The sequence below is a fragment of the Lissotriton vulgaris genome, chromosome 8, assembly GCF_964263255.1.
Source record: "Lissotriton vulgaris chromosome 8, aLisVul1.2, whole genome shotgun sequence".
NCBI classification, from domain to species: domain Eukaryota; kingdom Metazoa; phylum Chordata; class Amphibia; order Caudata; family Salamandridae; genus Lissotriton; species Lissotriton vulgaris.
The window spans coordinates 11,015,206-11,032,474 of NC_141696.1; positions in this window are offsets into that span (position 1 = coordinate 11,015,206).

The following is a 17,269-nucleotide window of genomic DNA, read 5'->3' on the forward strand; positions in this document are numbered from 1 at the left end:
ATTCCATGTACCCCAGTGTTACGGCAGCATGCCCCAGGTGTACTGAACAGGACACAGACCTCGTTCATATAATATATTCCTGTGCTGGGCTGCGAGGATACTAGGGAGGGATATCCGCTGCCCTAGAGGAAGTAGTGGGACATATAAGAGAAACAAGTATACTGGGCTACATCGACGACGAAAGGGACACAAAGTGCAGGTCAGACTTGCAGACTTAGCTTTTATACTAGCAAAATGAGGTGTTTCAAAGAGACGGAAATCCTCACCAGCCCCCACGTGACACAGCTGGAAAGAAGAAGGTGAAACATGGGGATTGGCAGAAAGTGTAGCGATTCGTAGAGAAGAAAGTAGAGGATTAAGAAAGAGGCCTGTTGCCATGAGCTGGGGAAGCATGCTAGAATCATATTTACAGCCCCTGAGATTAGCAAACACTCAACGACGAGCTCTCCTTATATCCAAAGTGTACATATTCCTCCTACACAAGAAACCACACTTATTCTCCCCAGGAGCATATCTCGGTGAACACATTCATGATTCAACATTTCCCCAAATTCTAAGTATCGAAGAATAGCAGGCACAGTCTAAACAGCTTTGTTGCAGTTTTTTTCCAGAGTTTTATGTAGCGCAAACTTGACCCTGACCGAATCGGGTGTCAGAGCGCTTTACATAGCACCAGTTACGTTACATGAGGACACACATTCATTTTTGTTAGGCACGGGGAGATTAAGTTATTTGTCCAGAATCACAGGATGTTCAGTGTCGTTACCGAGACTCAAACCAGGTTCCCCAGGTCTGAGGTCGAACGCCCGAGCCATTAGGCCAACTCCGTTAGGCCAAGTTCTCAATTCATGTGTTTCCAAAGCTAACCAGATACCTGCAAACAGCCTTTTTAATCCAGTCCCTCCCTTTTTTTCTTTTTCTTTTTTTGCGCCCATCAGCAGGGGTGTGGGAGGGTAATTTATAATGTTATTATATTATATTATATTATAATTGTATTGTAATTGCATTTATATAGTGCTTACTACCCCTGATGAGGCGTCAAAGGGCTTTTTCGGCAAGTAGCACGCTACTCCGGGACCCATAGAGGATTAGTGTTGAATTAGTATAGTGAAAGATGCAAGTAAAGTACATTTTAAGTGGTGGATATGTTAGTCAGTTATTTGGATTTGGAATGATAGCAGAGGATAGAGGACGAAAAAAGCTTTCTATTTATATAGCGCTTGTTACCCCTGATGGGGTGCTGAAGCACACTATTCAGGAAGCCCATAAAGGATTAGTGGTGAATTACTATGGTGAAATCTGAAAGTAATTCACGTGGTATTTATTAGTGAGTTAATTGGAGTGAGAAGGATAGTGGAGGGATAGAAGGGGGAGAAAGATTTGCATTCATATAGCACTTGTTACCCCTGATGGGTGTTATCGCTTTTCTGGCGAGTAGCACGCCACTCGGGAACCCATAAAGGATTAGTGCTGAAAATTAGCATAGTAAAATATGAAGTAATTTGAGTAGTGGATATGTTGTTCATTTTTTTGGGTAGAGAAGGGTAGGTGGCGGGATAGAAGAGGGAAAGAGGTTTGTATTTATCTAGATCATGGTACCCCTGATGGTGTTTTGAAGCGCAAGTAGCACGCTACTCTGGAACCCATAAGCATTCTGCCCTCTGCCCCACTCGTTGTTATGCCCTTCTGCCCTCTGCCCTACTCGTTGTTGTGCCATTCTGCCCTCTGCCCCACTCGTTGTTGTGTCCTTCTGCCCTCTGCCCCACTCGTTGTTCCCTTCTGCCCTCTGCCCCACTCGTTTTTGTGCCATTCTGCCCTCTGCCCCACTCGTTGTTGTGTCATTCTGCCCTCTTCCCCACTCATTGTTGTGCCCTTCTGCCCTCTGCCTCACTTGTTGTTGTGCCCTTCTGCCCTCTGCCCCACTTGTTGTTGTGCCCTTCTGCCCTCTGCCCCACTCGTTGTTGTGCCCTGCTGCCCTCTGCCCCACTCGTTGTTGTGCCATTCTGCCCTCTGCCCCACTTGTTGTTGTGCCCTTCTGTCCTCTGCCCCACTCATTGTTGTGCCCTTCTGCCCTCTGCCCCACTCGTTATTGTGCCCTTCTGCCCTCTGCCCCACTCGTTGTTTTGCCATTCTGCCCTCTGCCCCACTCGTTGTTGTGCCATTCTGCCCTCTGCCCCACTTGTTGTTGTGCCCTTCTGTCCTCTGCCCCACTCATTGTTGTGCCCTTCTGCCCTCTGCCCCACTCGTTATTGTGCCCTTCTGCCCTCTGCCCCACTCGTTGTTTTGCCATTCTGCCCTCTGCCCCACTCGTTGTTGTGCCCTTCTGCCCTCTGCCCCACTCATTGTTGTGCCCTTCTGCCCTCTGCCCCACTCGTTATTGTGCCCTTCTGCCCTCTGCCCCACTCGTTGTTTTGCCATTCTGCCCTCTGTCCCACTCTTTTTTGTGCCCTTATGCCCTCTGCCCCACTCGTTGTTGTGCCATTCTGCCCTCTGCCGCACTCGTTGTTGTGCCCTTCTGCCCTCTGCCCCACTCGTTGTTGTGCCCTTCTGCCCTCTGCCACACTTGTTGTTGTGCCCTTATGCCCTCTGCCCCACTCGTTGTTGTGCCCATCTGCCCTCTGCCACACTTGTTGTTGTGCCCTTCTGCCCTCTGCCCCTCTCCTGTTTTATTTTAGAATGGCCCTGGCAAGCTGTGCATTGGGGCTTGAGAAGCCCCAGCCCTGAGCAGCTTTTGCACCGAAGATCTCCCCTCCACACTCACCGAGTGCTGCGTGGGGCCCTTTTGCATTTTCCTGCTCAACGCGTTGTCCGGTCACTTGCCCGTTGGCTAGTGGACCCAGTACCGACGAAATCTTGAATTTGCTCTGCTAGTCTGGTTGCTCCAGACTGGCCCTCGGTCCCTTGAAAAGGAGCACCCGATCTGACCTTGCTGGTCCGATCAAGAAGCGATCTTCCAATTATGCGTGGGTTGCACTTGCTACGGCTTGTTACCTCCGATCCGAAAGCCGACACCGCCGACAGCGAGAGCCTTTTTGGGACAGCTCATGATCCACTCCAGGACATCCTCGGTGCCCCAGAGTCCACGTGGCAGCGGAGACAAGCATCACGACAACCACCTGATTGCGCCCGACATCGCCTGGTTCCTTCCTGGTTCCGTCCTGGTTACTGGCTAATGACCCAGACTCTGTCCCCTCTGCTTTCAGGTACTCTACATCTTCGATCCACCCTTGGATCCACCCGGTCTCTTCTTTCCTGGCCGCCTGCAGCATCTTCATCTCCAGGCTCCATAGATCTACACGACGAAACCAGACACACTTTGGCACCTATGCACCCGCTTCCTGTGGGTGAGGTAACTCTTGAACGCCGGTGCTCCTGTAGTGGTTTACACCTCTAGTGTCTAAGTCTAAAGTTTTGTACTTCTAGTCCAGTCGGAAGACTCCTAAAACTGTAACTCGATAACTTTTACGCACCATTGACTTTGCATTGGTGCATGCGTGTGCTTTTAGCGCTGCACCCGAATCCCACGGGCTACTGCCGTCCTAACTGCTGTTAGTCCAGTGTAGTCACAGCGATTCCCAAGGCCTTACCACTGTTCGTAAAGTGCTTCTTATACCACTTTTTTAATATATGGTTTGAGTGGCCACCGGCCTCATCCATAAATGTGCAACTTTCATATGTAAAACGGTGCTTTTGTTTAAACGCTTGTGCTTCTATACTCATAAAAAGAGTACAGGGGATTATTCTAGTAATAAATACATATATTTTTATAATATATAACTTGTGTGGTTTCCTTTCATTTGATATTACAGGATTGCATATGGTAAAACAGCTGGCTTCACATGCCCTCTTGAGTTTAGCCTGAAGGCTGCTTAGTCCATGCTACCCCTAGGATAGCTTGTCTTTTAAGGTTGACTTACAACCACCACCATAAGGGATTGTTTGACCTGATACAAGGTGCCCACAGAATTGTGGACATCATACATCAGGCCAACTTCTCACAATGTTGAAAAGCATGGGCGAGATGATAGAACCTTGAGGGACCTCTGCTTTTGTGGAGTACGGTTTGGACGAGAAAGGTGGGGTATGGAGTTTTGTTTCGAAGGTAGGATGCAGTCCAGTCTAGAGCAGTTCCTTCTATGCCGGCTTCATAGAGTCTTTTGTTTCAGAGTGTAATGGTCAACCGTGTCAAAGGCACCCGAGAGATCCAAGAAGAGTAGCGCAGCAACCCCGTCGCAGTCAACTGTATTTTTCAGGTCATCCCAGATGGCAAGGAGGGCAGATTCAGTGCCTCTTCCCGGACGGAAATCTGTTTGGAAGTCTGAAAGTATGTCATTCTCTTCAATGAATTGTGACGTCTGGGCGAACGCTGCTCTTTCTATCAGTTTGCCCAGGAAAGGTCCATTTGTAATGGGTCTGTAGTTGTCAGGGTTCAGCGGGTCCAAGTTTGTTTCCTTCAGTAAAAGGGCGAATGTGTGATTTTTTGAGTTCTTCTGGAAATAGTGAAGGAATCATTGATAATTCTTCTTACTGGAGTGGCAACAGAGGTTGTTAAAAGAATTGTCTTGAAAGTTTGTGGTGGACAGGGGTCAGAAGGGCTGCCGGCAGGCCTGCTTGCTTTGACCAGGTCCATAATTCATCGTGTGAGAAGTGTTGGAAGGAACGGAGAGGCTGGGTTAGAGTATTCTTGGATTGTTGGTTTGTACAAGGGTAAGTGCTAGTGCTTTGTTTCTGTAAATACATGACCAACATGTCTGCTTTGTCCGTGTAAAGATTTGCCAGTTTTTCTGTGAAATCTTGAGTAACAGTCAATCAATCAATCAGTGACACTTATAAAGCGCGCTACATACCCGTGGGGTCTCAAGGCGCTGGGGGGGGGGAGCCGCTACTGCTCGAACAGCCAGGTCTTCAGCTTCTTCCTGAAGGAGAGGTGGTCTTGGGTCAGGCGCAGGTCGGTCGGGAGGGAGTTCCAGGTCTTGGCGGCCAGGTGGGAGAAGGACCTTCCTCCTGTAGTCGCTCTTCGGATGCGGGGGACGGCGGCGAGGGCGTGGTTGGCTGATCGGAGGTGGCGTTTGGGAGCGTAGAAGTTGACTCGGCTGTTGAGGTAGCTCGGGCCTTGGTCGTGTAGGGCTTTGTGTGCGTGGGTGAGGAGGCGGAAGGTGATTCTTTTGTTGACGGGGAGCCAGTGAAGGTCTCGCAGATGTCCGGAGATGTGGCTGGTTCGTGGGATGTCGAGGATGAGTCTGGCTGAGGCGTTCTGGATCCGCTGGAGTCTCTTCTGGAGCTTGGCGGTGGTCCCGGCGTAGAGGGCGTTGCCGTAGTCCAGTCGGCTGGTGACGAGGGCCTGGGTGACGGTCTTCCTGGTCTCGGTGGGGATCCACCAGAAGATCTTCCGTAGCATGCGTAGGATGTTGAAGCATGCCGAGGAGACGTTGTTGACTTGCCTGGTCATGGAGAGGGAGGAGTCCAGGATGAAGCCCAGGTTGCGTGCATGGTCTGTCGGTTTGGGTGCGGTGCCCAGGGCGGGAGGCCACCAGGAGTCGTCCCAGGCGGAGGGAGAGGGGCCCAGGATGAGGACCTCCGTCTTGTCCGAGTTCAGTTTCAGGCGGCTGGTCGTCATCCACTCGGCTACCTCTTTCATCCCTTCGTGCAGGTTGGCTCTGGCGGCGGCGGGGTCGTTGGTCAGGGAGAGGATCAGCTGGGTGTCGTCGGCGTAGGAGATTATGCTGAGGTTGTGTTTGCGTACGATGGCCGCGAGGGGGCTCATGTAGACGTTGAAGAGGGTGGGGCTCAGAGATGATCCTTGGGGGACGCCGCAGATGACTTCGGTGGCCTCTGACTTGTACGGTGGTAGGCGGACTCTCTGTGTTCTCCCGTCGAGGAAGGAGGTGATCCACTCCAGCGCCTTGTCCTGGATTCCGACGTTGCTGAGGCGCCGTACTAGGGTGCGGTGGCAGACCGTGTCGAATGCCGCGGAGAGGTCTAGGAGGATGAGGGCCGCTGTTTCTCCATTGTCCATCAGGGCTCGGATGTCATCGGTGGCGGCGATGAGGGCGGTCTCGGTGCTGTGGTCGGCTCGGAAGCCGGACTGTGAGGGGTCGAGGGATCCGTTCGTCTCGAGGAAAGCGGCCATCTGCTTGTTGACGGTCTTCTCGATGACTTTGGCTGGAAACGGGAGGAGCGAGATGGGGCGGTAATTCTTGAGGTCGGTGGGGTCCGCTGTTGGTTTCTTGAGTAGGGCGCTGAGTTCGGCGTGTTTCCAGCTCTCGGGGAAGATGGTGGTGTCGAGGGATGTGTTGATGATGTCTCGCAGGTGGGGTGCGATGACAGCGTCGGCTTTGTTGAAGACGTGGTGAGGGCAGGGGTCGGTCGGTGATCCGGAGTGGATGGAGTTCATCGTGCGGATGGTGTCTTCGGTGCGGATCGGGGTCCAGGCGTGGAGGGTGGTGGTGGGGGGTGGTTGTTCGGTCATGGTGTGCGTTGGTTGGTTGTTGAAGCTGTTGTGTATGTCCGCGATCTTGTTGTGGAAGTATGAAGCCAGGGAGTTGCAGAGGTCTTGCGATGGGGTGATGTCGTTGTTTCCTGCGCTGGGGTTGGAAAGCTCTTTGACGATGTTGAAGAGTTCCTTGCAGTTGTGTGCGTTGTTGTCCAACCGGTCCTTGAATGCTGTTTTCTTGGCGGCGCGGATCAGCTGGTGGTGTTTCCGGGTGGCAAGTTTGAAGGAGGTCCTGTTGTCCGGTGTCGGTTCCCTTCTCCAGACTTTCTCGAGGGCTCTGCAGTTCTTCTTGGAGCTCTTGAGTTCGTCGGTGAACCATGGGGCTTTCTTGCTGCCGGGTCTGCTGGGCGGGGTCCTCAGTGGGGCGAGTTCGTCCGCGCAGTTGCTGATCCACTTCGTGAGGTTGTCGGCGGCCTGGCTGGGGTTCGCTGAGCTGGCAGGAGGGTGCTGGCTCAGGGAGGTGGCGAGCTGGTCTGCTGTGATCTTGTTCCAGCTTCTGCGGGCGGTCTGTTGCTGGTGGTGGTGGGTCGTTGTTTTCTTGAAGGTGAAGTGGACGCAGCTGTGGTCCGTCCATTGAAGCTCTGTGGTGTGGCTGAAGTTGATGTCCTTGCTGGATGAGAAGACAGCGTCGAGTGTGTGTCCGGCGAGGTGGGTGGGGGTGGACACCAGTTGCTTGAGTCCCAGGTTGGTGAGGTTGTCGAGCAGGGTGCTGGTGTTGCGGTCGTTGTTGTTCTCCAGATGGAAGTTGAGGTCTCCCAGGAGGATGTAGTCAGCGGAGGGGAGGGCATGTGGGCTGACGAAGTCGGCGATGTCCTCGCTGAATTGTGTGCGTGGTCCAGGGGGTCGGTAGATCAGGGTGCCTCTGAGGGTGGTGTTCGGGTTGGTGTGGATCTGGAAATGCAGGTGTTCGGCGGTGGTCAGGGAGTTGTCGGTGCTGGTCGTGAGACGGATGGTGCTCCTGTGGATGATGGCGATGCCTCCTCCCATCTGGTTGGCGTTTCGGTCCCTCCGGACGATCTTGTAGCCCTCTGGGATGGCGATGGCTTTGTCGGGAGCTGAAGAGGCGTTCATCCAGGTCTCCGTGAGGAAGGCAACGTCTGGAGCTGTGGTGTCGAGGAGGTTCCAGAGTTCGATGGCATGTCTGTGGATGGAGCGGGTGTTGAGCAGGATGCACTTGAGGTGGGTACTGCTGGTGTTCGGCTTGGTGGGTGCTGGTGCGAGGCAGGTCCGGATGCAGGTGAACTTGCAGGCGTGGCAGCTGAAGGGTCCGTGGGTACGTCGTGGAGAGGCTTGATGGCATTCTGGGAGTCGGCCGGTGTTGAGAGCGGTGAGGGTGGCGGCGGAGTACGTCAGGCGGGTCGGTCGGGGTCTTCGTGGGCCAGGGGTCCTGGCGCTGGTCGCGATCCGGTCGCGGACGGGCGTAGACGGGCTTACCTTTGGCGCGCCTTCGGCGCACAATCGGCGCGCCCGCTGCGCGTGACCGCTGCGCGTCCGCACGGTCGCCATTTAAGGCGAAGTGCGCGGGTGGGCGGAGCAGCTGGGAGGCGGGAGCGGGGAGGGAACAGAAGAGAAAAAGGGGCGGGGCCAATGTCGGTGGCGGGAAGCGAGAGCGGAGGGCGGCGAGGTAGGCGGCCAATCAGGAAGGAAACTGGACACGGCACAGGGGATACAAAGAAATTAACAGGCACAAATTTAGGGCAAAACAAATAAAAACAGCAAAATACGCGAGCAGACGGCAGAAACAGACAAGCACAAATTACGGGCAAAACAAATAAAAACAGCAAAATACGCGAGCAGACGGCAGAAACAGACAAGCACAAATTACGGGCAAAACGAGGAAAAACAGCAAAATACGCGAGCAGACAGCAGAAACAGACAAGCACAAATTACGGGCAAAACAAGGAAAAACAGCAAAATACGCGAGCAGACGGCAGAAACAGACAAGCACAAATTTAGGGCAAAACAACTGGGAAACCAGAGGGGAGCGACCACGGCGTCAGCGAGGCCGGCGGCGAGGCAGAAGGCAGGCAGAGGGGAACACACGCAGCAGCTGGTGGCCGTGCGGCGCGGGGGTGTCCCACAAGTGGGTCACACTCACCTGCGCTGCACGGTCGCCATTTAAGGCCAAGTGCGCGGGTGGGCGGAGCAGCTGGGAGGCGGGAGCGGGGAGGGAACAGAAGAGAAAAAGGGGCGGGGCCAATGTCGGTGGCGGGAAGCGAGAGCGGCGAGGTAGGCGGCCAATCAGGAAGGAAACTGGACACGGCACAGGGGATACAAAGAAATTAACAGGCACAAATTTAGGGCAAAACAAATAAAACGGCAAAATACGCGAGCAGACGGCAGAAACAGACAAGCACAAATTACGGGCAAAACAAATAAAAACAGCAAAATACGCGAGCAGACGGCAGAAACAGACAAGCACAAATTACGGGCAAAACGAGGAAAAACAGCAAAATACGCGAGCAGACGGCAGAAACAGACAAGCACAAATTTAGGGCAAAACAAATAAAAACAGCAAAATACGCGATGGATGAGTTCCTTCTAGGCAATTTGGTTTGCTAAATTCCTTAAGTATTTTAAAGAATTCTTTATTTGCACATTTAGCGTTTTGAATTCTGTCTGAATAGTACCTCTTCTTAGCTTTTTTGATAACCGACTTGTATAATCTGTTAATTTTCTGTAGGTGAAGTTTGTCTTGTTTGGCGTTTGTTTTGAAACAGGTACGTTTCAGCTTTCTAATTTGTTGTTTTAGGTCTTTTATTTCTATGTTTCTCCAGGGCGCTTTTTTTCTTTTGTTCTGTTGTTTGGTTTTGAGTGGTATCAGGATGTCAAAAGCTTCCTGTAGCCACTCAGATTTTGTACCAAATTTATTGTTTCCAGATTTGTACTTGATGTTAGTTGTGTTTCCAAGTGTTCCAAATTTAGTTTTTTCCATGGCCAATAGTTGGATGGATGTAAGGTAGTTTTAGGTGAGTCTCTTAGTGTTGTTTTATGTTGGAGCAAGCAAGTGGTGGTCTGACCATGTGACTGGAGTTATAGTTTGAAAGGTAACTAGTTCAGTATTAGCAAAAATGACATCTAGGATGTGTCCAGCTGTGTGTGTCGGTTTGTGGACAATCTGATGTAGGTTCAGTGCGTCTAGGCCAGTGAATATTGTTTTTGAATGGGTCATATTGGGTTTGTGAAACCAAATATAGAGGTCACACAGAACGCATTGATTGGATTTTATTGTTATCAGGTTTGAAACTGTGTCTTGAAGTGCGTCTGGGAATGTTGCCTTGCTAGGTGGAGGTCTGTAAAGGAGCAGGAAGTTACAGGTGGAAGACGGTGTAGGATTGCATCTTGTTAGAAGAGCCTCACAATTCTTTATGCAGATGTCGTCAATTTTAGTGATATGTATTGTTTGCCTGAACACAACAGCAAGACTACCTCCTTTTTTGGCTATACGATTTTGGGCGATTGTTTGATAGGCTAGAGGAATGGCTTCATGCAGGACTGGAGCCATATCCTCTCCCAACCATTATTCTGTTATGAATAGTATGTCTGGTTTTGCATCTGTGAGAAGGTATTAGATGCGATGCATCTGCCCCCTGCGTGGCATAAACATCTGCCCCTGTGCGGCGTTAACATCTGCTCCCTGCACGGCATTAAACATCTGCCCCCTTCACGGCGTTAACATCTGCCCCCTGAGCGGCGTCAACATCTGCTCCCTGAGCGGCGTCAACATCTGCCCCCTGCATGGCGTCAACATGTAATGTAATGTAATGTAATTTGTACTTGTAAAGCCCACAATACCCCCAACTGGGGTGTCCTGGCGCTGTAACGCATACCGCTGTGGAACCCTTCCTGGCTTTTCCCTGTGAAATGTCCACTCCTGGGCACCCCCAAGGTGAAGCCAGGCATCCCAGCGCTGTAGGGGCCGTTGTGGAGATTAAGCAAGCTATTGCCCAGAGTTGCAGAGTGGGCCCCATTATTAGAATAGGCACCGAGGTGAGAATTATCAGGTCTGAGGAAATTGAGCTCAAGACCCGCCGAGGCAGGAATTTAACCCTGGTCCCGGGCCAGACCTCTGCATCAGGGTCTGCCGCTCTAACCATTGAGCCACACTTCTCCACCATCTGCCCCTTGCGTGGTGTCAACATTTGCCTCCTGCGCGGTGCTACCATCTGCCCCAGCACAGCGTTAACATCTGCCCCCTGCGTGGCATTAACATATACTCCCTGCGTGGTGTAAACATCTGCGCCCTTCACGGCTTTAACATCTGCCCCCTGTGCAGCGTTAACATCTGCCCCCTGCGCAGCATTAACATCTCCTACCTTTGCGGTGTTAACATCTCCCCCCTGAGCAGTGTTAACATGTGGTCTCTTCAGTGTTAACATCTGCTCCCTGCGCGGTGTCATCTGCTCCCTGCACGGTGTAAACATCTCCTCCCTGAGTGGTGTTAACACTTGGCCTCTTCAGTGTTAAAATCTGCTCTTTGCAGTGAGGAGAAACTTCACCGACTGACTCGCAACCTCACACCAATGTCAGCATAAAGTGCCAAGTGACAGACGATGGCAGCGCTGTACAATGCCACATCACATATCTGCAGCTGGGAAAAGCCTGGCATAAGAGGGGGGCCCGGCATAAGAGGGGGGCCAGGCATAAGAGGGCGGCTTGGCTCTGCCCTAGGGTATTCTTGGCTTCACACCCACATACATGCAAGGTACACTTTGGTAGGGTCAGCATCATAGGAGTAAGCTTGATTTCTGTCATGATTATATGCCTGCATATATTTACTGTTTTAGTACCATGGTAGAATTCTACCTTCTATTTACTATGTTGGTGTTTGTAATCTCTTACGTTAGCTTCCGTCTATTGATCGTTCCAACACATAAGTTTTATACAAAATGAGGCTGGTTCAATAAATGCTTATTGACAAAGTCCCCAATGTTTATTCTGTGTATCTCTCTGAGACTAAGTAAGCACGTCTGACAGAGTGAAAAATACAGTACTGTTTCCGTGGTCCCTGAAGGATCACGTGTTGTCATGCTTGATTGTTACCAGAAACTATAGTGGCACTATAAGCTAGCTGGTCTGAAGGCTAACATATCCTGTGGGGGTGTCGGAATAATTATAGACACCAATCCTTGGTTGTGGCGCCAGGCTTTCTCGAGGTCACAGCAGGATTTCTTGGAGTCTTTGAGATCGTTGGTGAACCACGCGGCTTTCTTGCTGTTTAGGTTTCTGGGAGGGTTTTTCAGTGGAGCAAGGGTGTCGGCGCAATCGGTGATCCACTGTGTGAGGTTGCGGGCTCCTTAGTTGGGGTCCGTGGTGTTGGTGGGAGGGTTTAGGCTCAAGGAGGTGGTGAGTTGGTCGGTGGTGATCTTGCTCCCGCATCTTCGGGGGGTTTGTTGAGGGCGGTGGTGGGTCGTTGTTTTCCTAAAGTTGAAGTGTACGCAGCTATGGTTGATCCAGTGGAGCTCGGTGGTGTGGCTGAAGGAGATGTGGTTGCTGGAGGAGAAGACGGGGTCGAGCGTATACACAGCAGGTTCCATGTTGTACGTTGCCAGCATACAAGCCCTCCAGTTAGAAAAAGTGGGAGAGTCCGGACTGATCCAGTGTAAAGTTATACATGATCTAAATATAGACATTACAATGAACGAGAAGCCTTGCTCAAGTTTACTGCGAGGAGGATCTTTTTGTGATTGATCAGAACCTAGATCACCAAAGCTGGTGTAAGAGTTAGGGCTTTACCAGTGATTTGAATAAGAAATCGCTCAACATCTTCTATGTACTTAACTAGCTTGGAACAGGAAAAAGCATATGTACTGTGTCTGCATACCTACTACATGAATTCATTCAGTGATTAGACCATTGAGCGACTTTAGATGGTGTATAATACAAATCAAAAGCAGACATGTAAAATTTGGACCGCAGACTGCCAGTAATTAACATCTGATCGGCCAGCTGTAAGGGAATACCCAGGTAAGTCCCTCCGTGAGCGAATTTTCTGTCCCATTTATCATTCCGAGCAGTTAAATCATCAGGCAGCTCAGAGATAAGAGGTTGATATTTGGCAATCCTGGATCTCCTCTCTACGAGCCCAACTAATGGAATACTTTCAAATGTCTGTTCTGGTTGTAGCATTCTGTATCAAATAACTCCTGAGTTGTAACAATTTTTAAAAATGACTTGTGGGAAGACCTAACTTAGTTTGAAGGTCGAAAAAAGAGGTCCCCCAAAACCGTAATCCCCGAAATGCCTCAAGCAAAAGTAATTGAGTCCTGAAAAATCGTGGGCAGAAGGCCACTTGAAATAAAAGGAGTGTATTCATTGATATGTGGAATTCAAAATTGTCTACAGATTTCTTTCCATACCGAAAAGGCCGAATATGTAATTGTAAATTTAACTTTCTCTGTAGTAGCTTGGTTCGACGTTGCTAACCAAGCGATTACAAGCGGTCTCTCCAAGAAGTAACTTGAAGATTGAAGGTCTTGAGTGTTCTGGCACCCGAGTCTTCCCAGCAGATATTAACATACCCATATGCTGGAGGAGTGCAGCCCAGTGATACAACAACAGAGAAGGCATGCCCCACCCACCCACCCCTTAGTCTGCGCCCCACAAAAACCTTGAAAACGCCCTTTCAGCGCTTGAAATATAATGTGTTGGGAATTCTATGGGAATAGAGTGGAATAGGTATAAGAATTTCAGGAATATTGTCATTTTGATTACATTGGAGCGCCCGTGGAGTGAGAGATGAAGGTGGTCAAATCTCTCCAATGATTGATTAACCTCTTTGACAATCGGTGACATATTGATTTCAGGTATCTCCTCCACCTTCGCCGTGCCCTTCACTCCCAAATAGGTAGCGATCAAGGTTATTGGAATCCACACAGGTTTTGAAAAATCTGAGAGAATTATTTGAGTTTTATCGACATTAAGTCGATAGCCAGAAACAGCCCCGAATCGTTTGGCTAGATCGTAAACTGCCGCAAGAGCCAGGCATAATTCTGTTGTAAAAATGGCAACAACATCGGCGTATGCCAGTGTTTTATAGGCTACACCGTTGACCGATGCTGCCTTAATCCTTAAGCTGTTATCTATTTTGGTCAGAAAGGGATCAATATAGATCGAGAATAAAAGTGGAGAGCAGGGACAACCCTGGTGAGTGCCCTTACTAAAGGATAGAAGACATGAATCTTGACCGGAGATACGGACTGAGGCTACTGGAGAAGCATATTAAGCTTGTATGGACCGGATGAAATCCTGTGGAAATCCATTAGTTTTAAGTAATTGTCATAAAAAGCCCCAGGAGACCCTGTCGAACGTCTTAACGGCGTCCAACAGGATCATGACCAGGGGTTGTTTGGATACCTGAGCCCAATCAAATAAGGCGATTGCTTGCCTGATGTGATCTGTGGTGTCCCGGACAGGTATAAAGCCATGTTGGCAATTCGAGACTAGGGAGGCTATCACTTTACCTAATCTGAGTGCGATGATCTTAGCATAAATTTTACTGTCCGCACAAATTAATGAAATCGGACGGTAGGATGAAGGACTGAGCTCTGGTTTGTTCTTCTTCCTGAAAATTACAATTGTGGTCTTCTAAGGGTAGTAGGTCAGCGCCTGCTGCCTTACCAGCAGCCAATGATGTTAAAGCTAATTTGAGCTCCTCCCTGGAAATCAGGGAGGAGAGAACCAATGCCTGTTCCCGTGTCATCATCAAAGTTACATAATCAGACAGGTACTCCTCCCCTGAATCCGACTCGTCAACCTCATCGGGAGAGGACAGGGATTTATAGTATTCCTGAAATACTTCAAGGACCTTGTCCGGTTGATCCGACCAGCGCTGTCTTTTATCCGGCTAATCCTATTCAAAACTGGCCGCGTGCTCTTCAGCAAAATATTGATAGATATTATTCCTACATATAGCTATCTGCTTGAGACATTCCTCCTTTTTTGCCTGATCAAAGATAACCCTAATTAGTGATTTCTCTGCCTCTCGTAGCTGATTTTTCCAATCTTTAACCCTTTCTTTGATTTTCTTTTGACGATATAGCGAAAAGCTGAGAGTCTCGCCCATCGCTGTTGCCTTAAAGGCATCCCATACAACAGCCACAGGAGCTGAGCCAATAATCCGCAGGAAAAAGTATTTTATCCATGCTGACATATGGCCACAATAGTCCTGGTCAAGCAGAAATTTCCGCTCAAATGGCCAAACTGACCCATGAGGTCTTGTCCCTTTGAATGGAAGTTATAAGATCAATGTATTATGATCCGAGATGACTCAGGGATACAACTCACAGGTGACCCCTTCGAGGATCGAATTAGAAACCAAGAAATAATCTAAATGGACTAATTTGCTGTGGGGGGCTGAATAAAAAGAAGAGCCAGGATCATTCGAGTACAGCTTCTGCCAGACGTCTACCAAGGCGTGTTCATGGCAGAGCACCTGCACGCCCTTAAATGTCTTGCCTTTCCTCCCAGGGTATGGAATATTACAGTTTAAATCAAAATTTGAGTTCAAGTGTAAATTCAAATCTCCATGTAACATTTGTGGGGAGGGCCATAGGGCGAATTAAACATTTAGAAAGTGCAAAACAGAGGGGTCGTCCAAGTTAGAACCGTACAGTGAGCAAATGGTATATGCTGATCCCCTGACAGTTATGTCAGCCAGAGCCCATCTGTCAAAGTTATCCACCTTTACCTTCTTAGCGGTACTAACTCCCCACCTGGCCATTATAGCTACCTCCCCGGTAGTAATTGTTTGCTGTGAACAGGCAATCAGATCCAATCCAAGTTCCTTTAACCAAGCGTGGTTATTCCAAGGGACATGCGTCTCCTGTAAACATGATATGTCTATGTCCCAGTGTCTAATCAGCTACGCAAGCAACCCCCTTTTCCGTTGTTTAGGCCACAACAGTTTAAAGAGCAAATCCGAATTAAATCATGTCTGCCCCCCATTCTTGGATATCAAACTGACCAACCAAAAACTCTTCAAACCCCGCCTGCCAGTATCACTGACTGAGATAGCTCCTAGAATAAGATTCAAACAAAAAGCCTTAAAAAGTTTGTTATGTAAATTGCCATAAATAACTTGTGCGTAATTAAATTGTGCCCCCCATCCACCCCCCACCACCGTGCCCTGCCTTCCCTCCCTCCCCCCGCTGCTTTAACCCTCCCACCTACCCAGCCCCCTACCCCTTCCCATTACTGCTGTCCCTGGTGATATTGAGCTTCATGATCACGACTCAGACCACCACTATACCCATAGATTTTCTCAAGAACAGACTAACAGGTGCAATGTGGAACCGAACCGCATACGAAAATAAGTCATAAGTCAAAGGGGGAAGCCAAAAATCCCAAAATCCAATCGAAGACGAGCAGGGAGAGACACCAAAAAATTTAGTCCACATGAGGCAGATACGTTTGAAAAGAGACCACTATCCAAACCAGTATCAATGATGATCCTCTACCCTGCCTTCGGAGTTGATAGATATTCCTTGGCCTGCCCCTCTGTGTGGAAAAATTGAGTTTGACCCTTGAAGGTAACTTTCAATTTAGTCAGGTTCTGGAGAAATACCTGAGCCCCCTTTGCCTGGAACTTAGGGACCAGTTGTCTGAAATGCCAACGAAGTTCGACAGTCTTCTGGCAAAAGTCCAGGCGCACAAAAAAACGGTGGCCTTTACCATCCCTTTTGCGGTCAGTGCTTGCAAGATCGTAAAGAGATTCACGGGCAAGAAAATTATTTAATGAGATCAGAATGGCGCGTGGTTGATTATTGGATTGCACTCCGTTGCTCTGTTGGTGGAAAGGAAAGCGAGGAGCCCTCTGAATTGGTGTCTTCCAGTCCCATTGTGGGATATCCGGAAAGGCCTCCTAAAATAACTCAATTACCTACTGGTGGACATTAGTCCCCTCTTGGCCCTCTGGGATGCCCAGAATTCGCAAATTGCTGCGCCTTGCATGATTTTCCAAATCGGCCAGTTTGAGCACAGTATCATCCCTAATTGATTGCATATTTCGACCTTAGATTGCTGAGTGGCTAGATCATCTTCAAGTTGGGAGATCCGAGTTTCTGCCTCTGGTATTCTGGAAGAGAAGTCTGAGCAAGTCTTTGCGATCCTGCGGACTGAGTTTTGCAGCTTCCTGCAGGCCCCTTGCATCCGGGAGCTTTCCACCCTAGAGTCCTCTCTGTGAGCCATCATCACATGATAGATAGTGGAGAGTGTAATTTCCTCAGGAGAGGGACAAGCAGTTCCATTCATACCGGATGCAGCATTGGTCACAGTGCCCCCTTTATCAGCCAGTCCAGATGAAAACGAATAATCCCAGGACATAGCTCCAGTGGTTGTCTCATTAGCAGCAGGACAGGTGGAGAATGGGTTGATTTTTTTTAACTGTCTCGGTGCTCAATTGAGATTGATCTCTATCTTCATTCCAGTGAAAACTACTGGTGTCACGATTAGGAAGACTGCACTCCTGTGGAGGTAGCTGAAACTGCTACAGGCACGGCTAAAAATAAAGGAGAAGTAATGGAGGGACCCCTCATACTCGTGCAGGCAGCCGTTATATTCATGAGAGAAGGAGGAGTTTGAGCAGCATAAGAGCCCTTTATTGTGACAGGATTACTGACTAAGGAACTGCTCGTAGGGGACTGGGCTTTGAACAATGCAGGTAGCGTTTCTTTGTTATTATTGTGACCGACTTTGCTGGTTTTGCCAGTCGAAGTCACGTTTGCAGGCTGAGAATTCTTGGAATCCTGTGTGTCCCGTTTTTCAGGGATCGGTGCT